Source organism: Talpa occidentalis, unplaced genomic scaffold, assembly GCF_014898055.3.
Source record: "Talpa occidentalis isolate TD23 unplaced genomic scaffold, MPIMG_talOcc4v2.1 talOcc4.7, whole genome shotgun sequence".
NCBI lineage: Eukaryota > Metazoa > Chordata > Mammalia > Eulipotyphla > Talpidae > Talpa > Talpa occidentalis.
In genome coordinates, this window is record NW_023605083.1 from 75,210,006 (window position 1) to 75,237,082 (window position 27,077).

Genomic DNA, 27,077 nt, shown 5'->3' on the forward strand with positions numbered 1-27,077 from the left:
GGGAATTGTATGGGGAATATAACCAAAATGAAAATGCATACATTATACAAAAATGAAAAATGATGTAAGAATTACATAAAATAAAATAATTTATTAAAAAAACAAAAAATAAACTTAAAACACTGACAAAAAAAAGAAAGATGAATTCAGTTTAGGGCATGTTGAGTATAAGATATTTGGGGCATCCATGTACCTTGTCCAATAAGCAATGGGCTATGTGAGTAGGAAGGCTAGGAGACCTCTCTGAACTAAAGACAAATGTGGGTAACAACACCACACAGAAAATAATTAAATCTATAGGAATGGATGAGATAATTCAGAGAGGATGAGAAAAGTAGGACTGAGTCAAGGATAATATGAATGTGAAAACTATGGAGGGTTGAACTGATATGTGGGCATTTAACTAAAGAAACAAGGAGCATCGGTAGGTTAATCTTAATCTTGACAATAGTTAAGGTAGCAAAGTCTTGTACCTAGGGAGAATTTGCACTGGTTCTCCTGGGAAAATTAGCAGTCCTATGACACGAAGTGTGTACCCAATCTGCGCTGGCTCTAGGTTCTAGGGTCTACCCACCACCTTCACAAGGACTATAGTCATCCAAAATAAATAAAAATCAGTGAAAACAAACTGGAAAAATCAATGTTGTTCTAATTTCCCTTTTCTTAGTAGATTAAAAACTGATTCCATCTGTGCAGTCAAGTGATGTATATTAAATACAAGACTTATTCTGTACTATTAATGCAATCTCAATGTCACAACAGGACAGAACATACCTAGTATCAGATGTAATTTCATTGCTATAAAACATAGTGACTCTACATTTTGGTTCCAGGCTTTTAAAATACTATGGTATATGTGGTTTTGAGTAAGATTCTAAGTTGTAGTCATGATCTTAGTTTTTTTTTATTCAAGTGCTGACAGAAAATAAATAAAGTTTAGTCTGACCTCTCTCTCACACACACACACACACACACACACCCCATTTACCCAACTTTTAACTTTATCTGAATCTTAAGGAGACCCTTGCAAAGTGACAAATATGTGTAGAATTTAGGTTAATCAATAACTAGTTTCTAAAATCTATTGAATTTTTAACTGAACAATATCAAGACTCCTATTAATTTTTAGTGAGTAATAACTAGAACTTGAAATTTTTCCAATTTCAATTAGGATTTCTTCAAAGATAGAGAACATACTATTTTAAGGAATTCTATTCAGTTCATCTGCATATTCATTTAATTGCTTCAGTAACAATTATCTACATTCAGACCACATTTTAGTAAAAAGTTATCTATATTTAATTGCCTTCTAGAAGCAAAACCTTTTAGAAGCCCCACAACAGGTTCTATACCTCAGTCAATACTTAACATTTCTTCATATAAAAACTACTAACTATTCAGTCATGTTTACCACAAATATAAAACATTTCTCTATTTTCAAAACCATCTCCTGAATTTCCACTTTGATCTGATATCACAGTTTTTGTCATGATAGTTTGCCTTTGCTGGCATATTTTTCTTGCAGCCACGACATAGGCTAGTCCCTTCTATAATGTATCAGGAAATCCTGAGAAGTGAGGACTTATCAGCCATCTCTTCAAAAAGCCTTACACCCAAAAGTCACTTGATATTAGTATCCAGCTGATTCTGTGGTCTCACAAACAGAAGGAATCAAAACAGAGGGAATCAAAAAGGAGTTAGGTTAATACTTATCTTGCTTAATATATTTATATAAATTTGTATATTAAGATACTTGTTCACCGCCACCTTCTTCACCTCACCTACCTATCTGCATCCAGTGTGAATGCAGATTAAAGTCAAGTATAAGTGTAAGGCTGGTTAAGAAAAGGGAAGATGTCTGAGGAATTAGAAATGCAGAGAAAAAAATGATCAAAGGAATATGACTAAAAGGAAAATTTAAGCCCAGTATTATAAAAGGATATATAATAATAGAGCATTGATGTCAGATGATGACCCAGAAAAAGAAACCTGTAGGAAATAAATTCAATCTTGTGCTAAAGTCGATCCCTAAACCACATCTCATAGGACAACTGACAATTTTAAAATCCCAATCCAGGGACGTGTGGTTATCCTATCCTGGTACTTGTTATGCCAAATATTATTGCTGACTTGGGGTGCTTCTGAGTCAGTTGCAAGGACCACCATCATATCCATTCCCTGCCAAGAGACCCACAGGCTAGGGAGAGCCTGTGGCAAAGACATGACCATGGCAGGCCAAAGACTACACAAAATATGCCTAGTAGAGAGGATAAAATTAAAAGAAATGTAAGAGAAATAAAGACAAGGGAGGATGAGAAGAGAAACACAGCATCCAAGTGGGTTATTTCTATATGTGGGGAAAAGCAAACATCTGGAATTACTTGATGCTAAGCACCACCAAATTTAAGACTTTGTTCCTCTCTTGCAATTATATCTTAGTAACACCACACAAAGGAAAAACAGACCTACAGGCAAAATGAAAGAGTGGTTAGAGTGGGTGTGATAATAACCATTAAAAAATAACATACATTTTTAGAGTAATGGCACAGCTAATTGCACAAAGAATATTCCTGACAGACCTGGAGCCACATTCATCCTAAATTCTTTAGTAAAATGAGCAAACTGCAGACAAATGTATTTCTACAAAAATATGTCTGTATAAGCAAAGGAAAAATCTTTAAACGATTCCAAAATTACTGCTGGTCTTTCTTACAGGTGATTTTTACTTTTCTTTTCCTTAATATTTCCGTGTATTTCAATTTAAATAAAATAAAATAAATTCTTAAATTAAATGAAAAATTATCTCCTTCCATATAATTCAGTCTTTACCCTGAATTAAATGTGTATGAGATTTACAAGGAACCCCTTTGACATACAACACAGCTTTGGGAGAGGTGCTTCCACTCAGGGAGAAGGACCACTGGCCATGTCCAGCTGCATTACACATGAGTTTGAAGACCAACAGAGGTGTGTGTATCCAGCATCTCTACTCACTAGTACAGTGACCTGGGCCAATTCTGTGAAATTGCTGAGTACCATCTTCACTTAGCATCAGTAGTGGAGTAATAGCAATGCTTCATGATAGGATTATTTTGAGAACTCTTGTGCATCCTTCCCATATAGGATGAGTGGACCAAGTATCGGGGGATCAATGACCAACTCTATACTCTTATCTCATGAAACAATCTGTGCTAAATAATGCCAGATTGTTTGCCCCTTTCACTGAACTCCCATTAGTCTGGGATTTCTCAATGCTCAGCATAGCAGATGGATTACCGATGCAGTCTTCTAAAGCTTGTGTACCTACTACCTGCAGAAGAGAGAGCAGAAAAAACATTCAGTAGAGTAAATCAGGAAAGCAGGTGGGCAGAGGACAAGTACATGCTTATCCAAGTTCTTTGTCTTACAAATATATAAATAAGCCTGCAGACACAGAAAACATTTAAGGACATATACTGCAAAAATGAACCAAATGTAGAGCAGGATAGTCACATTTTACTCAGTGTGACTGATTACATTTAAGCAATGTATTCCCTGTAATAGTTGTTCATTTTTTAGTACTATGGTGGCAAAGTTCTGTGTCTATGTCATCTTTACCATAGCCACTTGTCCCATGTGTCTACTGAGCACATGAAATATGTATACTGCAACTGAGGAATAAATTTTTAAATTTTATTTTAATTAATTTAAATTTGAATCATCATATATGGTTGTTGACTACAGTATTGGGTGGCAGAGATCTAAATCTCAAGTTAATGGCTTGTGCTAACTCACACATGTGGATACAGATGAGTAAACTAAGTTTAAAAAGCAAATGGTCAAACAGGAAGCAAATAAATAAAAGACACACACACAACAACAAAAGCCTAGCACCATGTTAAGATTCTCTTGTTCCATATAGAGTTTACCTTGAATAAGCAGAGGGCTGATCTCAACCTACCTTAGTTTGCTCAGGCTGCCAGGACAAAAAAAAAATCTGGATAGCCTAAACAACACAAATTTAGTTTCTCACAGTTTGGGAAGCTAAAAATTCCAAGTCCAGTTTTGGAAGCTGGATGGTTTAGTTCCTGGGGAGCATCTTTCCCCCAGCTTATCGATGATTGCCGACAATCTGTGCTCATAGGACCTCTTCTGTTTGTGTGCTCACGGAAAGAAAAAGATTCCTCTTCCTTTTCTTATTAGGTCACCGTTCCTACTGGATTAGGAACCCACCCTTATTGCCTCATTTAATGTAATTCATCTCCCTAATGTCCTTGCCTCCAAATATAATTACGTTGGGGGTTAGGGAATTAACATATGAACTTGAAGGGAACAAAATTTAGTTCACAGCTCAACTTTTTTTTAATATTTATTTATTTATTTTACACAAGAACCAGGGTACAGGCCAGATGTGCGGGAGGGTGAGAGGACTCACCAGAGATAGAGCGGGGAACAGAAGAACAGGCAGACTGACGAAATACACTGCTGAGGGGCACGTGTGCAACACGTGTGTTGTGCTGCGGCCACGACAGGAGAGGTCTGCCGTGCCATGTGGGACCCTCACCGGCTGGCTGGGATCAAACCAGCGCTGCAGAGGCTGTGGACAGCTTCACAGCGTGGTGCTCAACCACCTGCGCCACTAGGGGAGGCCCTCACAGCTCAACTTTCCAGTCTCTCATAACTAGCTTTCTAATCATGAGTTGCAAAATTTCATCAACTATACTTCTTGTCAATAATTCATAATCTTTCAGAGGCTTAGTTTTCTGCCTACCCTCTATCTGCTATCCACCAGTTTATACCTGAGCAAAGCATTAACCCTGACATGAGACACCTCCGAAATTTATCAAGATTAAAACTTAACTTTGGTCCTCAAAATGACTTTATACTTCATAAACTGAATGTGCAGAAAAGAATAAACATAGCAAGTTATAGAGACTGCTTTCCTTAGACAGGACTAATTGTAGGGTTGGCCCTTGGGGTCTGGGAACTCAGATACTAGCAAAGTTCCCACCTACCTAAAAGCTAAAATGACTCACCATTCCTTAAGAGTTTGTACAAAAATGTAATTTATACTAAACATCTGCTTTCCTTCTAAGGATCTGGAATTTTGGTACCTTCTAAGAAAGAGAATGATCATGTGACCAACCCCCCCCCCCAAAAAAAAACCTTAGATAATGAGTTTCCCTGATGGACATTTTACACCTGTTACCACAATCCTGTTAGAGGAAGTAAGTGTGTCCTAAGTGACTCCATGGAGAGAAGACTCTTGGAAGCTTATGCCTGGTTTCCTCCAGATTTCATCCCATGCACCTTTTCCCTTTGCTGATTTAGCTTTGTATAAACCATAACCATTTGGACAACTATATGCAAAATCCTGTGAGTCTTCCTAGTAAATCAACCAAACTGAAGATCTTGAGGACTCTCAACATATCAATCAATCAATGAGCTATAAATTCTTAACTCACACCCTCAAAAGAACCCCATACTCCTGTATTTTAATCTTTACAGGGATTCCAACCCATAATTCTGCCAGGTTTGGCCTTATCCAGTCTATATTCTAATCCTATACTCTAGTAGTTCTAATTACTACAATCACACAAACTAAGAGTGACCATGAACTTTCTCTCAATTTTATAACTAGGCTTCTATATCTGGGATAAATATTCTCCAAGAGAAAGAAAGAAGCTTTCTTTAATACAAAAATGTTTGTTTTCTAACGATAATGTTCCCAAGTGTTTCTCTGAGTTTAGCTTCATTTTTCTTGATATACAGCATTTCTTCAATATGCCTAGAATACTCTTCCATCATACACCATGGGGTCCTATCTTCTGCCCTCTTACATCTCACTTTGCATGGACCATTCCATTTACTTTCCTAACTTTAAAAGATCCTACCTGTGACCCCCAAATATATAACCAGTCTAATCATGTATCCCGAGGCTCAGAATCTTATCTCCAACCACCAACAGGACAAGTACATCTATGGATTATACCAATCAATCCTTAAACTGATGTTCTCCTTAACACTTCTGTTCAAAAAGCTCGATTTTGATCTGTCTGCTTTGAAACTCAAATTGATCTGGTCATAGTTACAATATCACAGCAATCCAAAGCTATACAAGACTATTAAATACTTTCATTAACATGTCTTTTCGGTAGTCTAGTCTACCCTGCTGTTATTTAGTAGTTTCACTATTCTAGCAGAGCTTAGTGCAATGCCATGCACAAAGAAGCTATTCAACAAGTGTTCATTCAATAAAGTAATATCATTATCTGGATTATGTTATCAGTTCTGGACCAAACAGAGCATCTGTGCTAGTAGCAAAGCTGTACTTAGCAATATCACTACTAGTAACTTCATTTTATTAGTTATACATGAACCAGAATTTTCAAAACAATGGTTTGAAATAACCAAATGTTCACTTTAGAGAGAAAATGCAGATGGAGGAAAAATTTAAATTTTAAATTAAATCATTAAACCATTTAAGGGAAAACAAAAGGAGTGTTTGTTGGAGGAATTTTCAGATAAATATGGCAGATCAAATAGATAGATGCTCTCATTCCTTCCTTAAATCCTACTAAAATGACAATAACAATTTAATTTTGTTTTTAATGCACAAACTTATAAGGATGAGAATAGAAAGATAAAATAGCAACATAATTTCACAAGATAGACAAGTGGTAACTGATTTAGTAGACTGGAGAAAAATTGAATGTGAGAGGAACAAAAGGAAAATTAAAACCAACTTAAGACACTGCCTAAAGAGAATTTTAAAAAAGTATCCAAAGACAATACCAAAGGCAGTGCACAAAACAGTAGTACTAAGGGAAAGTACCAAGGTAAGGGAGACAGATCACTGTCTTTGGGTTCTCATCCATTTGTTCAATTGCAAGACACCATTCATGCTCAGACTCCAACAATAGGGTTTATTTAATAGGAGATTTGGAAAAAGAAAGAGTTCCTAAGCCCACAAGTAGCTGGATGCCTAACCTTAGATAGTGTCAACAGTGTCCAGTAGTTCTCAACAACATTTTGCCTGCTTAGGCAAAATGTTGCAGGCCTGTTAATAAGGGTCTGGAGCTAATGGTGCAGTGGTCAGCAGTGTACCAAGGTCCAACTCATGGTGTAGCTGGAGGTGCTCATAGGTGGAGTCACTGAGGTGACACCACAGCAGCCCACAGCAACAGGCTGAAAGCCAGGCTGAACAGCACTAGATACTGGATCAGACTGTGATGGACTCAAAGCACCAAGAGACAGTGCTGAAGAACCACAGGCAGTAGATAGCTCTCAAATGTGGCCAGACAGAGCGCCACTCACCATAACTAGTGCTGGTCAGCACCAGTAATCAGGGCGCAGTGTTAGACACCAGTGCTACAGATCTTTGTGAGCTACTGGTATGAACCAATAGCCAACAGCAATTTGAGACACTGGGCTGAGGCTGATGGTGCTCCTTGCAGGCAATGTCAGAGGCAGGGCCAGAGGAAGGTACAGCATTCATATCTCTGTGAAGATCTAAGGAAGTCTGGAGGTCTGTAAGTTTATGGGGGTCTGCTGAGTGCTTCTTCACAGACTGGTTGCTGAGTGCCTCTTTTCTCTTTAGAGGCTGGCTGCTTCTTCATTCTTCAGAGGCTAACTCCGCAAGTTGCTTCCTGCCCTGCCTTATACCATCTTCAATGGTCCCACCCTATAAGCTTGATTGAAGCATTTTCAATCCTACGTGTCTGATTAGTCCGATTAGCACCAATCAGTTTAGCTGCCATTTTCTATCCACATAATTAGCTCTAGCCCTTGACTGATAGTTGGAGAGTCTGAACCTGATTAGTCCATTTAGTTTGAACCTGATTGGTCCACTTAGCTCAAACCTGATTAGTCTATTTATGATCCTGGCTCTGCATATAAAAGGGAGAAGCTCACCCCCTGCCCAGACTGATATGCACTAAAGTCAGGGCAGGCTCATGAGCCAGAGGGCCCCAGTTTCAAACTGATTTTACATCTAATTTTATATCACTAGATATTTACAGGAACAGGAAATGAGAACATCTTGGACATCAGAAAATAGGGATGAAAAGGAACTAAAATAAAGTCAACTGACTTAAAGTCTATCTAAGAGGCATTTACAGCACCATATCTCCATTCCAACTCCTAGCAGCTCCCAAACTGACCAAAAAGAGGTGCTTTATTTTCTAGAGATGAAAAACAGAGTGTCTCTGGACCAAAAGTCAACAGACAGAACTGAAAAGAAAACAACAGTTCCACAAATGGGCGAGGGTATTGTGTTAGGGGTTAAATAAAAAAATGTGTAAATGGTAATAGAGAATGCTGAAACCTCACCTCCTACCCACCCACTACGAATTTGTTCTCCAATCAGGCCCTAGAATAATGGTAGTTTGACTTACAGATGAAAAGCAACTCTGTAAATTTAAGTAAAAATCTAGAGATACAGACATGAGAGGTCTCCCAACACATAGTCCAACTAGGTCATCTTAATGGGAATCTAAAAGTTAGCTAAGTATCTCCATGTACTCAGATCTTGCAATCAGCTTTTCAGTTCACATTCTAAATATAAGCAGACAACCACAGAATGTTACCAAACATCTGAAGAAATCTCTCATGTGAAAGATGGAAGTCAAAATATACAAATAAAAAGCAACATGGAAGTCATCTGGGAGGGGGGGAGAGCCTTAAAAACTTTATTTAAAAAAAAAAACAAAAACCTGACACTAGTATTTTACAGAAGACAGGAGACAAAACTATATCTATATAACAAGAGAACATTGACAAAAAGAACATTCAGTGGATGGTCTTGGAAATTAAAAACAGTAGAAGTGAAAAAGAGAGGAAAGAATTTAAACTTGAAAAATGTCTCAAAAAAGAGCAAAAAGGGCCTCCCCTGTGGCGCAGCAGTTGAGTGCTGGGCTGCAAAGCTGCCCGCAGCCTCTGCAGCGCCAGTTCGATCCCCGGCCACCAGCAAGGGTCCCACAAGGTGCAGCAGACCTCTCCTGCCACACCCGCTGCTCCCCTCAACAGTGTATTTCGTCAGTCTGCCTGTTCTGTTCCCCACTCTGGCTCTGGTGAATTCTCTCACCCTCCCGCACTTCTGACTGTACCCAGTGCTTGTATAAATAAATAAATCTTTTAAAAAAAGAGAGAGAGCAAAAAGACATTGTGATAAAAAGTAGGAGCAAGTTAAGAAAATCAGAGGATCAGCCTCAGATCAAACTCCAAATAAAAGAGCTCAAAAGAAATGGAGAAAAAGACAGAATAAACAAAACTTTTCTTAAACGAAAAGACAAGAGATTCCAGATTAGAAATGCTAATCAAATGCCAGACAATGCATGAAAAAAAGATTCACATCATAGCACAGCATCCTGAAACTCTAAACACACTAGAAAATAGAAGGAATTGAAACAATTCCTTCACAATTTTGAAGGAAAATAATTTCCAACCTGTAGTTATGTATCCAGACAAACTATCAATCCAGACAAACTATCTATGTGGGGATGGGCACATAGATCCCCACCACTCTGTATGCTCGCAGTATTTCCTTGACATTCTTGCTGTGTTGGGCACCACGCACACATTATAATAATGACATTATAATAATGACATAATAATGACATTCAACAGACAGTGACCAGAAATAGTTTACCTAGCACACATCATTTTAAGGATGTAGTAGAGGATGTTCTCCACCAAAAGCAGGGAGAGAACCAAGAAAAAAGACATAGTAATCAGAACAGAAGAATGGAAAACAATGAAGGAAATTCCTGGGAAGACTTAAGCGCTTTTAAACAGAAAAAACAGGGCTATTTGTATAAGCATGGATTTCCTACTCAAAATAAGTATTTAAAGTAAATGTCAACAGTTAAAAGAAACCCCCACAAACTCTCAACTTTTTTTTTTTTTTTTGGTGAGCACTTAGGTTTCCCAGTACTTTTTTTGTGCAGAGCCAAGAGAGGGAGGATCTTGTGCCTAAAAAGGTCCTGGACCTCTTGGTGGTGAAACATAGTTTGTGCTGGTGAGGCAGGACCTGGTGGAAAGTAAGAACTTGATCTTCCAGTGGTAGAATTGTTTGACTGCTGGCTGGCAGCACTTGCTTACAATTATCTCTTCCACCTTCAAGATCAGGATGGAGCTGATCCATGTGCAATGCCTGGCACCATATCTTCGTAGCACTGGGTGATAGTACCCACAGTGGTCAGGTCCTAGCATCTCCCCATACATACTCTGGGTGCTGCTCCAGGAGTCATAGCCAAGCCTTATGACAAAGTTTTTCACCTGCAGAGGGGGTTTCTCAAACACCTGCCCAGAGTAGACAATTTTCCCCAAAGACTTCATCTTCAACTGAGACACAAATTACCAAAGTAGGACTTAGCAACAATGTGATTAGGCCCAAAGATTCACATGCAGTAGAGGGGTGATGCATGGCATTTGGGGATGGGCACATAGATCCCCACCACTCTGTATGCTCGCAGTATTTCCTTGACATTCTTGCTGTGTTGGGCACCACGCACACACAAAAAAGGGGGAGTCAAAATAAACAGCATTATGACTACTGTGATATCATTGTGATACCAACCAAGTATATTGACAGATATACCCAAATTCTTCTGAATGAGGAATTACCATCTTAGCTATATGCTTTCGCAATTACCAACTCGTGATAATAGTTGGCTTCAATTCTCCTGATCAGAAAAACTTTACTAGAAATTAAAGTTTAAATATAAATGAGAGAGATTCAACTGTCCTCTTTTGATAAATGTTGCCTCTTTTTAGCCAACGACTATGGACAGTTTGCCATTAGTGATTAAACTGCATTATTACCCAATTAAAGACTATACCAGAGTCGTATTCCACCAAAAGCAGGGAGTAAACCAACCAAGAGGATACAGAAGTTTCTCCCAAAGTTAATAAATTCAGTAAAGGCAAATGAAATTTTAAAGTGTAGTTACCAATAAATTAAGCAAGCAGAAACAAAACAACCACTTGGACCTCCCCCCTCGGAACCATTCTTCCCCTACCCCCAGTGCACTCAAAGGACTTCTAGTGCATCCTTCTATACTCTTATTTTGACAAAATCATAGACTATTTCATAAGAAATCAGAACAAAGAATGTGGCTCTAGGAAATAATACAATGCCAAAATTGGACCACATCAGTTATCCTAGTAAGTGGAAAATATGGAGAAAAAGATATAGGTGATTTTGAATGCTTACCCCACCCTGGTCTAGCTTAAAGACAAGATTCCAAGAAACATATTCATAATCACTTAGAAAAAAATTATTTCCTTAAATACAGCATCCCAAAGTGTTATATTAATAGCATTCTAAAGTGTTATATTAACACCATCCTAAAATAACAATTTTTTTAGTATCTTTCATGTTTTTTAATTGAGCAATGCAATTGGATTCCATCAATAGCTAATTTTTATCAATTTTAATTCAAGCAAATTCATTTAAAAAGCAAAAAGAATGTATAAAATACTTACAATGTATTTCTGCATTCCTACAATTCAAAAGCAATAAGATGAAATTTTTTCAGGCTGTGAATAAACATGCCATACTTCAAACTAAAAGTATATCTATTCCAAAATGAGGGGTGAAAATAAAGCTCAAAAAGAAATGACTTCCCAACCTTGAATTCAGTGGCATTAATATTAATGACAACTCCACTAATTTCAAAGGCATGTCCCAGAGTGTTTACATTATAAAAAATGGGTTTGGAATGTCATCTTCAGTAAATTTTAAATTGTTTAATCTGAGGTTTTGCTAGATTTGTAACAGCTGCACTTGTGTTTACAACTATATTGAGATCTTTACAGCATGGCACTCCTTTACACATTTTTTAGATCTGGTGGGTATAAACATGTTATACTAATCAATGGAAATGAGTTTGGTATCTCTCTATAGCTACAAGCTGAGTCAGAATAAAATTTTGTTTTGGATTAAAATTATTAACATTGTACAACAAATGCATAAGGAGTTTCAGAAGTTTTATGGTATTGGTTACAGAAGGACAGGACAAAACCTTCCACTCACAAACATTTGAAAATGACAGTTTGTGTTTGGAATTCAAATTTTGTTTAGGGAAAAGATATGCATATCAAATACACCGTGGATCTAATTTGTTTGCTGGCATTCATTGAAGGTCTCAGGGCATATTAACAAACAGAAACTGGTTAGGCATATTCAAAAATTACATTTCTTCTAATGCCTCTATTTATATAGTAAAGACAACAAGAAGCCTGCCAATGATTTGCGTAAGAAAGCTTCAATAAGCAGCAGCAGCAACCAATATCAGCAAGTAAAGGATGTGAAACTGATGGTGCAATGAAGAGAGCACTCTGAGTTTGTTTCCTGGGGTAACAGTCAACACTATCCTCGGTTTCCTTCTTCATAAACATTTCAAAGAGAAGCTATTATTGAAAGCGAATGTTCTCTGCTACAATTAGTCACTAAAATCTTGGGTTCTTGTAGTAACTGAAAAGGTTATAAAGCCAAAACAATTAAGACATTAAAAAGCGGCACAAACAGAAGTAACCACAGAAGTTCTTCAGCAGTTATGATTTTCTTAGGCAATCTCTCCAAACCTCCTCCCTAATGCCAATCTAATTTCTTTTTTAAGTCTTTGTTCCATTCTTCACGTATTAAAAAAACTAGCAACAACAAATGTTGGTGAGGTTGTGGACAAAAAGGAACTCTCCTGCACTGTTGGTGGGAGTGCAAACTGGTCCAACCACTATGGAGAGCTGTGTGGAGATTTCTGGACCTACTAAACATAGAGCTTCCATAGGATCCAGCAAGTCCACTCCTAGGTATTTACCCAAAGGACACAGAAACATCAATTCCAAAGAACACCTGCACCCTTATGTTTATAGCAGCACTATTTACAATAGCTAAGCTTTGGAAACAGCCCAAATGCCCAAAAATAGATGACTGGATCAAGAAGATGTGGTACATATATACCATGGAATATTACTCAGCATTCAAAAAAGATAAACACATGCAATTTGCAGCAACATGGATGGCGCTGGAAGGGATCATGCTCAGCGAAATAAGCCAAAAAGAAAAAGAAAAATACCGGATGGTCTCACTCATAGTAGGAATCTAGAAAACTTAAATAAGGGATCAGGAAAATGAATAACTATAAGAAAGTGAAAATCAAAATCAACAAAAAACTATGAACCAGAGATACTTTTTGGGGGATGGGGGCCGGGAGGGGAGGGATTGGGGTCAGAATGGGGCATGTGCAGTTGTATGGGGGAACATAAAAATAAAATTTATTATTTAATTAAAAAAAAATAAAAAAATAAAATTAAATTAAAAAAAGTCTTTGTTCCATTCTTTTTTTAAATTTTTATCTTACCCTGCCACATATGGTTATTGCAAGAATTATATACAATCTGTGTCAGAATAATTTGGGAAGTGTGAAACTTATTTAATAGAGCTAATAACTTAGGTGATATTAGAAATGAGCCAAGAAATCAAAGTAGGGGGAAGAATTATGCTGATAAAAATCAATAAAGTTTTAAAAATCAATTTTAAAAGCTGATTTCTAAAGAGCATATGGTATATTGTTTTTCAGAAATAATAATGGGCTTTTTTCTTGTCAAAGTTTGAAACTTTGAACTTACCAAAGACTATAGCTTCTAGTAGTTATTTCCCCCAAAGTATGATGAATTTATTTTGAACTACCCATTAGTTTTCTCTAAATGTTAGTTTCACAACTGAATGTATTTCAAAATGGTTCAAAAATAAGTAAATCATTTTAGACAAAGATCATAACTTCAAACAGCCACACTGAGTAGTTAAGTGAATAAAGCACCTAGGAGACAAAATACCATCCAAAGAAGACGGCCAGAAGTCAGCTGTTGCCAAACTAGAAGTCAAATTTAGTGTTTCACTATCATTTAAGAATTATGAATTTGAATTTGAATTTGCTTACTGCTTAAATTTCAGTAAATGACAATAATCTGGAAACATTATGTAAGGCACAGAAAACACACCTGCAAAGCCCCTCCCACTGAGGTTCTGGCACTACTGCGAGTGCCCCCTCCCCACTTCTCCCTACCTCACCCAGCTTACAGAGGCTGACTTCAGTGGCCAGGCTTGATGGTGGTCCAAGGTGCTAGCCTGGTTTGAGTGCCAGACTCCCAGACCCCTAGGGGCTCCAGCACCTGGACCTAAAATCTGCTTTCAGGCAAGACAATAGGCAGTGGGTGGCAGACATTTTACTGCTCACGACCAATGGCCCTAGTAAAGGGGTTACAGGTGCAGAGTGCCTTTAGCCCCACTGAGGCCGGCTCTGGCTGTGGGACTACCATTCTCTGAGCCTGCGCTGAGGTCATGGTAGATTGGGTCTGTGAAGGCACCAAGTTTTTCCTTTCTTATTTGGCATCTTGCTCATAGAATGGACAAATCAGTTGTGAGAGAATGAACCAATCATGTTCAATGAGATCATTAGTTAAATATTTGGATCAAAAATCAGGATGGACTGATTGGTGTTAAATAGTCCAATCAATAACTTGGGGTTGAAAATGGTCCAATCAGGTTTGTAGGGTGGGGGACCCTGAAAAGAGTATGTAAGGCATGGCAGGAGCCAGTTAAAAATACACTATTCCTGGACTCTGAAGAAAGAAGAATGAAGAAGCATCAGCAGCTGACCTCTAAAAAAAATGAGAAGCTGAAGACTGTCTCAGAGACCTGGCTTCTGCAATTGCCTCTGACCCTACCTCTGACATTATCTCAAAGGAGCACCATAAGCCTCAAACTTATAGTTGTTTGTTCTTGGTGTAGGCTAATAACTCACAAAGAGTTGTTAACACGAGTGTCCTGTGACACCTCCTGGTGACCAGTACTACTGGTCAGTGCTGTCCAGCACTGTTGATAGGTGACTGGCATGCTCAATCTGGGTCAACTTTGAAAGCTCTTGACTGCTTCTGATTGTCTGGCAGTGCTTCCTAGAATTGTTGCCTCTGTTGCTTTCTGGTCCAGTTTCCCATGCTGTCCAGCCCAGCCTGTAGACTGTTGCTATGGGCTACTGTGGTATCATTTCAGCAATCCCACCTGTGAGCACCAACCATGAGTCAGATTCTGGCCCACTGCTTACTGGTATGCCACAAGCTCTAGGCCCCTGTTGAAAGGACAGCACCATTTTGAATGAGTGGCCCTTTGTTTGGGACTTCTGGACATTGTGGACACTATCTGGGGTGAGAGAGCTGGCCTCTTGTGGCCTTAGATGCTTTTTATTTCCTGTTTGTTAAATAAATCCCACTGTTGTTATTCTCTGCGCCTGAGTGATCTTGCAATTGTGTGCAGGTGAGAACCCATAGGGAGTGACCTGTCCGCTACCTTGGCACTGTCCTTTGACCTGCTATAACTGTTTCAGAATGAAAGCTTAAGTGACATACACTACTATAATGCCATCCCTAAAACAACCTGTGTGGTCACCCACCTTATCCCCCAGTGCCCAAGGCTGGAAGTGAAGGACTCTATGAGTTGGTACAGATGGAAGATGAAAAGATCTAGATCCCTGAGACATCCAGGAAACGGCAGGCAATCTGTACAAAAAACAACAACAACAACAAAAAAAACTGTACAAAAGAAACAACAGATATGCAGAAGACTCTGAAACCAGAAAAAATTAGCACTTGTATTATTTTAAGCTACTGAGATTTAGGAATTTATTATCACAATTAGCACTTACTTTGACTTTGTTCAATATTTGTCAAACAAATGCTGAAATAAATACATGCTTCAGTCAAACTAACAATCTAGACATCAAAAATTTAAAAATCCCTGTACCTCACAGTTGGTTGATGCCGAATGACCTGAGACATCAACAGTTGCTCTGTCATGAAGCATAGAAAGAGGATGTCTTATGACATACACCTCAGTAACAGCTTTACAGATACATCACCCAAAGCAGTGATAGTGAAGGCAAAGATAAACAGCTGGGACTACATCAAATTAAAGAGCTTCTGCACAGCAAAAGAGACAATAACCAAAACAAAGAGAAACCCCACCGACTGGGAGAACATTTTTGCACACAACACAAATGATAAAGGACTGATCACAAAAATCTACAAAGAGCTGACGAGACTCAACAACAACAAAGAAAATAATCCAGTCAAAAAATGGGCAGAAGAGCTAAAAAGAAACTTCTCTGAAGAGGAAATGCAAATGGCCAACAGGCATATGAAAAAATGTTCAGCATCACTTGTCATCAGGGAAATGCAAATCAAAACTACCATGAGATACCATCTTACACCAGTGAGAATGGCACATATTAAAAAAACTAGCAACAACAAATGTCGGCGAGGATGTGGAGTAAAAGGAACTCTGCTGCACTGCTGGTGGGAGTGCAAACTGGTCCAACCACTGTGGAGAGCTGTGTGGAGATTTCTTGTCCTACTACAGATAGAGCTTCCATATGACCCAGCAATTCCACTCCTAGGTATTTACCCAAAAGACACAGAAACATTAATTCAAAAGGGCACCTGCACCCCTATATTTATAACAGCACTATTTACACAATAGCTAAGCTATGGAAACAACCCAAATGCCCAAAAATCGATGACTGGATCAAGAAGATGTGGTACATATACACCATGGAATATTACTCAGCATTCAAAAAAGATAAACACATGCAATTTGCAGCAACATGGATGGCGCTGGAAGGGATCATGCTCAGCAAAATAAGCCAGAAAGAAAAAGAAAAATACCGGATGGTCTCACTCATAGCAGGAATCTAGAAAACCTAAATAAGGGACCAGGGAAAAACCTAATTATAATAAAGTAAAAATCAAAATGAACAAGTAACTATAAACCAGAGACACACTACAGGGGGTGGGGGGGAAAGAGAAGGGAGTAGGATCAAAACAAGGGGGGGTGGATATTTTATGGGGACTATAACCAAGATGAAAATGCATACATTGTACAAAAATGAAAAATGATGTAAAAAATGTATAAAATAAGGGGGCCTCCCTGGTGGCGCAGCGGTTGAGCGCTGGGTTGCAAAGCCGCCCGTAGCCTCTGCAGCGCCGGTTCGATCCCCAGCTGCTCCCCGGCCACCAGAGGAGGGTCCCACATGGCGCGCAGACCTCTCCTGCCGCCTGCTGCTCCCCTCAGCAGTGTGCTTCCGTTCTTCTGCCTGCTCTGCTCCCCGCTCTGGCTCTGGTGAGTTCTCTCACCCTCCCGCGCTTCTGACTGTACCCAGTGCTTGTATAAATGAATAAATAAATAAATAAATCTTTAAAAAAAAAAATGTATAAAATAAAAAAGAGAAAGAGAGGGAAGGAGAGAAGGAAGGAGGGAAGGAGAGAAGGAGGGAAGGAAGGAAGGAAGGAAGGAAGGAAGGAAGGAAGGAAGGAAGGAAGGAAGGAAGGAAGGAAGGAAGGAAGGAGGGAGGGAAGGAAGGAGAGAAGGAAAGAAGGAAGGAAGGAAAGAAGGAAGGAAGGAAGGAGCAAGCAAGAACACTGAACTCAGCACAGGCATGCAGCTTCCTCCTCTTGTTGCAAACGCTGGCACCTCCTGATATCTCCAAGATGCTGTCAATGACCACATCAACTTTACCCTGCCCTCCCCTGTGCTCGAGATTGTATAAATAAACGCGCAGCCCCAGGACTGGGGTCTTGGTCCTGCAACAGCCCACCTCGTCCCAGCTTTCACTAACACCCTACCGTCCTCCCTCAGATTCTGCTTTCGCTGATCTGCAGCAGCAGAAGAGATAGCATGTGACAAAAAGTAAGTTGTTACTATGAATGGTAAAAACTCTAATAAAATCAGGAATAATAAAATTATCTACAAAAAACCCACAGCTGGGCCTCCCTGGAGGCGCAAGGGGTTAAGCATAACATTACGAAGCTTTCCACAGCCTCTGCAGCAGGAGTTCGATCCCCAGCTGGCCAGGGAGCAAACCTCATGGCACAGCAGACCTCTCCTGACTCACCTGCTGCTCCTCTCAGCAGTGTTTTCAGTCAATCTGCCTGTTCTGTTCCCCACTCTGTCTCTGGTGAATCCTCTCACGCCCAGCACCTCTGGCCTGGACCCCAGTTCTTATATGCATAAATAAATAAATTAAAAAAAAAACCCACAGCTAACATTACACTTAATGCGGGAAGAAAGAATACTAGGAAAACTCAATATTGTTATCATTTCTCCCAATATGATTGACATTCAATGTACACCCAGTCAAAATCTTTGGCGATATAAGTAAGTTAATTCTAAAATGTATACGTAAATAACCTAGAGTAATCAAACAACTCTGAAAAGAACACAGTTGGAGGACTAACACTACTACACTTTAAAACTTAATAAAAGGTTAGAATAAGCAAGGTTTATACAAATGTATATGGATCTTTATCAGTGGGCCTGCTATATGGCTGCTTTGTTGGAAAGTACTACCTGTGAGCAGCCCCTCCCCTGGCCTCAGTGTAGCTCTGAAAGCAGTGACAAGCATTTCCCCACCCAGTGCCCACAGTGGGAGTGATTCCACCGGTGCTCTGGAAGCCAGGCACAGGTATACTATATGCAGGCAACTCCCAGGCTAACCCAACAGCAGCTGCAGCAGCGATGGTCACCCTGCTTTAGAGCAGGCCAGCAGCAGGGTTCTAGCAGCAGAGGCAACTCTCAAGCCCTGCAGCTCCTGGTCTGGGGAGGAGCACTGGGTCCCAGTACTGGGTCCCAGTAGTGCAGCTCCAGTACTTTGGCTCTCTGAAGTCACAAAGTAAGAGGTACATGAAGTGGTAGGCCAAGATGGTGGGATCTAGTACCAGTCTACCCTGTTGGGACCCATGTCCCTGTACTGCTGCAGGGCTCACAGCAATGTTACAACCAAACCAGCTGAGAAGTGCCAAGTGCAGTACGCCTATGGCCCCCACTGAGGCTGGCACTCGCCATGGTTCCCCAGAACCCACCAGCCCATGAGCCTGTCCTGACCTCAGTGGGGGATGATTCGGGGAGGCACCAGTGTTTTCCCTTTTGAATATGGCACCAGGATCATGAATGGATTGATCAGATTCTAGCTTTATAGCTACATTCAAACTTGTGAGTCCATTATGCACATCAAAAATGGAGCAATATGACTGGTGCTTAATTGGAACCAATCAGTTAGGTTGACAAATGGTCCAACAAGGCTTGTGTGGTGGGAATCCTTAAGAGAATGTAACATAGAGTAGGAGTCAGCTTAAGGTATTCAACAGTCACAGAAGAGGATTCATCAGACAACCTCCACAGACTTCACATATTCTAAGACCTTTGCAGACTTCCAGACCTCCACAGAACTTCTCAGAGATCCAGATGCTGCACCTACTTCTGGTCCTGCCTCTGATATTGCCTGCAAGCACTGTTGGCCTAAGGAGCACTACTGGCCTAAGACTGGTGTCTCTTAAAAAGAGCTGTTTGCTATTGAATTACACCAATAGCTCACAAAGAGCTGTAACACTGCTGTCTCTGACACTAATCCTGGTTACTGGCACCACTGACCAGTGCAGAGCACCACTGCTGACTGGTGACTGGCATTCTGTACAGCCACCTTTGAGAGCCATCCACCACATCTGGTTCTCTGGCATTTTCTCCCAGTGTTGTGGCATCCAGTGCGTCCAGCCAGGCCTTCAGACTGTTGCTGTGGGCTGCTATGCTCTTACCTCAGAAGCCCCACCTGTAAGCACATTTAGCTGCCACTATGACTTGGATCCTGGTCCACTGCTTATCAGTGTGCCAGCAGTTCCAGGCCCTCATTGATGGGACAGCACTTCCTACATGAGCTGCCTTTGTTTGGGACTAATGGCCACTATCTGGGATGAGACAGTGAGCCACTTGTAGCCTTAAAAACCTTGTCCTTCTTCCCCAATCTCTTGTGTGTTAATAAACCCCACTGTTGTTGCACCCTGACCCCGAGTGTCACTAATTGTCAGTGCACAGGTGAGAACCCATAGACAGTGATCTCCCCTCACCTTGGCATTATTTTATTTTTTTTAATTTATTTATTTATTTATTTATTTATTTATTACGATTCATTTGTTTATTTATTTATACAAGCACTGGGTACAGTCAGAAACGCGGGAGGGTAAGCAAATTCACCAGAGCCAGAGTGGGGAGCAGAACAGGCAGAAGGACCGAAGGACACTGCTGAGGGGAGCAGCGGGCGGCAGGAGAGGTCCGCACACCATGTGGGACCCTCCTCCGGTGGCCAGGGAGCAGGCAGGGATCGAACCAGCGCTGCAGAGTCTGCGGGCAGCTTCGCAACCCAGCGCTCAACTGCTGCGCCACCGGGGAGGCCCACCTTGGCATTATTTTAATAACACTGACTGCAGAGTAAGAAAACATGCTGGGCATTATATATAACATTCTTCCTTTTTCTCTAAGATTGTAACACAGTATGTCACCTTTATTTCTTTATTTTCTTCTGTGCAGTAGTCGACCTGCACAAACTATATAACTGAGACCAACACATCTGAAAGGCAGGACTAGCACTCAAGAGAACGCTCATGTTGCCTCTTGGGTTTAAAACCTCAGTTTGCTCTGAATAATATTTCAAATAAATGTTTCTTTTAAAGAACGGCTTCACAGCAATGATTATTTCAGTTGACAAAAGTAAACTAAAAAGCTAGACTCCATCAAAATTAAAAAGTCTTACTCTTCAAAAGACACCTTTTATGAAAATGAGAAGAGATGCTATACTCTGGGAAGAAAACATTTACAAATAATGTATCTGACAAAAGACTTGTATTAAATGTTATTTAAAATGACAATAAGTTACTTCATACCAAAAGAATGGCTAAAATTAAAAGACTGACCATTCCAAGTGTTGGTGAGAATGTGGAACAACTAGAATCCACTCATACACTGTTGATGGGAACAAAACTGGCACAACCACTTTCTGAAATAGTTTACCAATTCCTTAAAAGTTAAATTTTCATCTATCATCCAAGAAGAATGAAAGCATATATCTATACAAAGACTTGTTCATAAATATTCATAACACTGTTATCTCAATAGACAAAAACTGGAAACTATCCAAATGACCATGAAAAGGTGAAAGATAAAATGTACACTGAAACACTTAGCAATGAAAGGGAATAAATCACAAATACATGCTGCAATGTGGATAATAAAAGGGTGGTTGGGAAAAAAAAAGACAGACAAAATGAATACACACTATCTAATTCCATTTGTTTAAAAATTTTTTAAATGTAAATTAATTTATAGTGATAGAAAACTAATTAGTGATAACAGGGGAGGGGGGACAGTGTGGAGTGGAAAACAAGGGAGAATGATAAAGGGGCACTAGAAAATTTGAGGGTATGATAAATTTTTTATTATCTTAATTGTAGTGGTCTCAAGGGTGTGTTAATATTAAAAGGATACAGTTTGATATGTTCTGACATATGTGCACCTCATCATATATCAATAACACCTCAATTTAAATGTTTCTAAAAGTAATTAATAGTCTTCTAGTCATAGTATTGAGTCCATGAAACAATGTAACTAATAATGGTTCTGGGTAAAGTAAAACAGAATATTTTCAAAGAATTGTCCCATATTTATCATTTTGCCTCAAAAATAAATAATACTTTAAAAACTCAAATTATTTGAAAGTTAAACAAATCAAACTTAAATTATTTCAAAACAAAAGGACTTAATATAGTTAGACATAGATTAGATATGTGCAGCACACACAGCTGGAGAACTAAACAGAACAAAATTAAAGATATTTCCCATTACATTCATTTTATGTACCTTACAATTACTCAATTAAAAAAATCAATATTACAGTATTTCATGTAAAAGTAGTTTTATGTTTATTAAACTGTTAAAACTGTTAAAGCTGGCTACATAGTTTAATATAGATACCAAATCATTAAAATACCAGCAAGCAAAATTTTCACTAGTTTGTTAGCCTTTTTAGTATAATCACTGAGAAATATAATGGTGCTAATCAATATCAAAAACAGGTGCCAAATACTGCAAAATATACTACCTGTTAAATAAAACGTCAAGATGTTACACCATTAAAACACAGTAACGGGGCCTCCCCGGTGGCACAGCAGTTGAGCGCTGGGTTGCAAAGCTGCCAGCAGCCTCTGCAGTGCTGGTTTGATCCCCGGCTAATCCCCGGCCACCTGAGGAAGGTCCCCACATGGCGCGCAGACCTCTCCTGCCACCCGCTGCTCCCCTCAGCAGTGTACTTTGGTCCTTCTGCCTGTTCTGCTCCCTGCTCTGGCTCTGGTGAATTCTCTCACCCTCCCGCACTTCTGACTGTACCCAGTGCCTGTATAAATAAATAAATAAATCTTTTAAAAAAATAAAAATAAAAAAATAAAACACAGTAACGCATTCTCAAGGCCTATGATTACACATAGCTAACAGCTCCACGTAAAAGGAGAAACTAGATCTCCTTAGAAATTAAAAATATACATTCCTTATATCTTTTATTATAAACTGTGATGTACAGGAATAGGTTAAGGAATCATCATAATCCATGTTAGACAAAGTCATGTTTGGGTATCTCCAAAACCGTAGAGCTAAACACAAATTACTTCTTCAGAAAAGTCATACCAATCAGTCAGAACGTACAATCTGCACTGCATGTATTGTGTATACTACATACACTGAGGTATGTACATACCTACGATGCATTTATAGTTTCTAGTAAATGAAACCCAACTCTACTCACCAAGTTAGGCTGTGTTAACTTTTTGCTCATGTTATATGTGCAACTTGAGGGGGAGATGAGTAGAGAGAGTGAAGAGGTCTCACCATGCTGACATCTCAGCACCCGACCTCCACAGTCACCACTCCAAAGAACAGAGACCTAGACGGTCAGGTACCTACTACTAAATGTTTTTATCTGGAAGTAACTTGAACAAAATCTAGGGCTAGAATTAGCACATGGCCCTGCCAAGCTACAAGTGAAGTTTCTAGTGCCCAGGCTGCCTCCCGTAGCTGGTTTTCATAAATACAAAATTTGTGTAATTGTTAGTAGAACTTTGTGCTGAAATATGGAACTGGTTAAAAACACCATTTACTTAAAAATGTACATGCAGGTCTCACATACATGCAGCAACACATCTTCCACATCCAGACAATCAGGTTATTGCTTTTTATTGGCGAACAGAACTAAAACAACTCCAAGATAGAGTCTGCCCTTCTTTTCTGGAGCCTTACTATATTTTTTTAAATTATTTTTTATTAATTTTTAAAAATTTTTTACATCATTGTTCATTTTTAAACAATATTTTGCTTTCCCCACCCCTTCGGGTGCAGTCCCCATAGTTTCCTTCACCAGTGTACCCGTGCACCATCACCTCAGTCCCCTGTGCCCCTCCCTCCCTCCCTCTGATGCCTCTCCCTCCTCCTCCCCTGCAGTATGTCTCTGATTTAGAATTGTCTGTTTTTGCTTTGTTGTTTTGTACTGTCATTTTTTCACACTGAAGTCTTATTTGGTTCCTCTATATTCCTGCTATAAGTGAAACCATCCGACATTTTTCTTTTTCTTTCTGCCTTATTTCACTGAGCATAATTCCCTGTAGTTGAGCCTTAGTATATGTTTTTAAAGAAATCAGGATGATGAATAACAAAAATGAATTAAGATATACAATATGCCAAAGCATTCCTCCAATTCTAAGAAAGAGGATCTACTTTTAAGGGAAAGTGGCTTTAGATATAACTAGTAAAATCGAATTTCTTTTTTGAGGCAGCAATGAGTAATGAATGTCTTAGTGCTTATTTCCATGTTAATATGGTACAGTACATAAAACTGAAATATCAATTTAAGTTTAAGAGATAAAGTCACATAGAATATGTTTCCTAAGTTTATGTAATAAGTGACACAAACACATGGTATGAATTCTGCCATTTTTAACAACCTTTGCTCCCCCCTCAAGGGGAATGAGAAAATGTTACGAGCTGCCTATCACCGAAGGAGAGTGATATCCATAAGCAGCTGATGTTCGGTTGCCCAAAAGTACCCTATTTGCTAAATAAGTAACGCACATCAGTTAAAATGAACACTAGCACGAAATGAAACCAGGAGTCCTGGAGTTTTCCAACCATTTCAGACTAGGCAAAGCATATACAGGCCTTTGTTGGAAAAATTTTTATCGATCTCTTTCTTTAAACTTCCAGTACTAAATTTCTCGTGTTTCAAAAACTCCAAATATCAACACACACTGCCCTCCCCCCGCCCCATGCCCGCCCTGCGCCCCGGCAGTGCAGACAAAATGATCAGAAGGTTCACGGTTGTGAACATAACACGTGAAAAATAAAAAATATAAATAAAAAGGAAGCCAACAACCACCCACCACTCACATCCCTAAGGGCTTTAGATTCCATTTAGCCTGGCGTCCAAATGAAAAGCCGCGCGGATAAGGCCTCCCATCAGAACCCTACTCCCCTCCAGAACGAGAAGCCTGAGGGGGTCTAACAGCCGGCCCCGGCACCTCTAACGGGGCCTCCACCCCTTCAAGGCTTTGGCGAGGGGCAGCGGGCAATGAGCGCGCAGTACTAGCCAGCTGGAGAGGGCGCCGGATTCAAAGAGGTGAGCTTTTCCCAGGGCCCACGGCCCAAGGCCAAGGCATGCCCTTCCGCCTATCTCCTTCTAGAGGACACAGCTGCCTGAGCACAGGGACGCCACCAAGGCGCGCGCCCACCTCCCGCCGATCTGGGGTTTTCTTCCCGCTAGACCTCTCCGCCGGCTCCACCCACTGAGCCCGCCACCCATGGCCACGCCCCCATGGCCACGCCCCTTGCGCTACACACGCCCCATGGCCACGCCCCTCGCGCTACACACGCCCCTCCGCGGGCTGCTGCCACCTCGCGCCGTATCCCCCCTCGCCCAGTCAGCCCCTTCACTCGGCCGGATCCCGGCTCACCCACCGAGACGTTACGTTCTCGCGAGCCTTCCCGCCCGTGCCCCACCCCACCCCGCGCGCCCTCCCACCCCCCCCCACCCCGCGCGCCCTCCCACTCCCCCACCCCCACCGGAGCTAACGTGTTGGCCGGGCCCCTGAGGGAAGTAGCGGCCTTCGCTATGCTTCTGCGGCTTCTAGCTTACCGGGTGGTCCGCGTCAGAGCTGCTTCAGCAGTTTGGGCAGTGGCGGGAGAGGAGCTGCTGCCTGGCTCTGTGGCTTTCAAGCTGGGCTTTGCCTCGTTCTGGGTTTTTGTTTGGTTTTGACTTTTTTGGAATTTTCCCGCGGTCGCTCGGCCTTGGAGCCGCGCGCGCACACGTTGCCGCAGTGCACTGTGGGCCCGGCGCGGGGGCCGTGCGGCCCGCGTCATCGCGGGAAACCGCCGACGGCTCCTGGGCTTCTGAGGAAGGCGGGCCGGGCCGGGCGGGGCGCGGGGCTCGCTGCCCGCGGCCGGATGTCGCCCAGGCCGGCGCCCTCGGCTCGGGGAGGCGCCGGCTGCCTGTGCTTTCTCAGAGACCTGTGCTCGTGTCCCGGGTGATGGCTGGACCGTAAGAAGGACCCGCTGAGAACTCAGAAATTTACTAGGGCTGTTGCTCACTTGTTTCAAAATTCTGTGCAAAAGGTGTAAAAAAAAAATTTTTTTTTAATGAGTTGCCTTGACGTTGCTAAGCAAGGCCTAAAATGTGATTTTCTAACCGTGGTCACAGACAGAACTAATCTTTACTCCGTGAAAGATTGCTTTCCCTCATCAGTCACATGCTGATGTTACATACATCAGTTACTTACCCTTTCACTTAAGGGTTCAAATCAGTTCAAGGCAGTAGTTAAAACCACTTTAATAAATGGAAAGTAGCATTTTCTATAAACTTCCATTATGTTAGCAGTATTAGCTTGTCTTGGGATTTTTGTTTTTTTTTTAATCTTGAATTGTACGCTTAGGTTTAAGTTTTTCATAGATATTTATAAAAAATAATAAATCACACCTCATAATCATAAGCCTTCACATATGCTTTCAAAAAAACTTATACAAGGGAGTGTAAGTATGCAGTGAAAATATTCAAACTCTTTGAAACGTCTGTGACTGAAAAATAATTATTTTTCCCGAGAATAAATTGCATTCAGAGGTTAGATAACTTGCCTAAGTTGTACAGTTTCTGGTAAGTGAAACAAAGTGGTAGTGACGATTTATTTAAAATTAAAGGGTTGGGCCTCCCCGGTGGCTCAGTGGTTGAGCGCTGGGTTGCAAAGCTGCCCGCAGCCTCTGCAGCACCAGTTCGATCCCCGGCTGCTCCCCGGCCACCGGAGGAGGGTCCCGCATGGCGCGCAGACCTCTGCTGCCGCCCGCTGCTGCCCTCAGCAGTGTACTTCGGTCCTTCTGCCTGCTCTGCTCCCCGCTCTGGCTCTGGTGAATTCTCTCACCCTCCAGTGCTTCTGACTGTATCCAGTGCTTGTATAAATAAATAAACAAATAAATCTTTAAAAAAAAATAAAATTAAATTAAATTAAAGGGTCATACAAAGGGAATTCATTACAAATTTGAGATAAAACTGTTAGCATCTGCAACTGTATAAGGAATCACGTGTTAAATCCATTCTTGAAAATATTCCTTGTCAGTTAGCCAGGTCTGTGCTTTCTTGATGTGTGCATAGTTCAGTGTGGGCCTGTATAAACATCTTGAACAACATGCATTATGAGACTTTGATCATAAAAAGAAAGTTATACATATTTGCAGAATTGAGGCTACTAGAGGTGAAATTAGATTGAGGCTGGGAACAAAGGGTGGTGGGGACTCAGAGGTATTTCATAAAGGGGTGCTTTGGTGGTGGATACATCATGGTGACATCCATCTGATAAGGTGTGAACCTATTCCCCTCAGTTATATACAGGGTTGTAAACCAGTGTTACCTCAATAAAAATAAATAAGTAAATAAAGTTATGTTTGTGATAAATCCAAGCAAGTTAATATTGAAGCCTCAGTTTACCAACAAAGAAAACAAACTATGTATTTCTTTAGAGAAAATACATTTTTTTTGGTACTCAGTTCCTTTCATATGTTTGCTGAAAATCATTTCCAGTGTTTGTAGAATTAATAATTGAGATCTTACATATTGCAATTTTATGTCTCTTTAATTGAGTGGTTAATAATGAGTTGTTAGGCTCATGCAACTTTGCAGTATATGAAAGGATAA

General features: G+C 40.5%; 1 protein-coding gene and 1 pseudogene across 6 annotated transcripts in view; both read right to left on the reverse strand.

Moving 5' to 3' along the window:
• FANCC (FA complementation group C) overlaps positions 1 to 25,217 on the reverse strand; it is a 280,667-nt gene extending 255,450 nt beyond the window's left edge. For 5 of the 6 annotated variants that reach the window (XM_054689352.1, XM_054689348.1, XM_037494448.2 and 2 more), the window contains exon 1: positions 25,035 to 25,217. The gene's annotated coding sequence lies outside the window, so the exon portion shown is untranslated. Of the gene's footprint in view, positions 1 to 15,431; positions 15,538 to 25,034 lie in introns of all 6 variants that reach the window. The other variant, XM_054689351.1, reaches the window with a different exon arrangement.
• Positions 3,170 to 10,652, reverse strand: LOC119231445 (60S ribosomal protein L18a-like; annotated as a pseudogene).
• Positions 25,218 to 27,077: the final 1,860 nt, after the last annotated feature.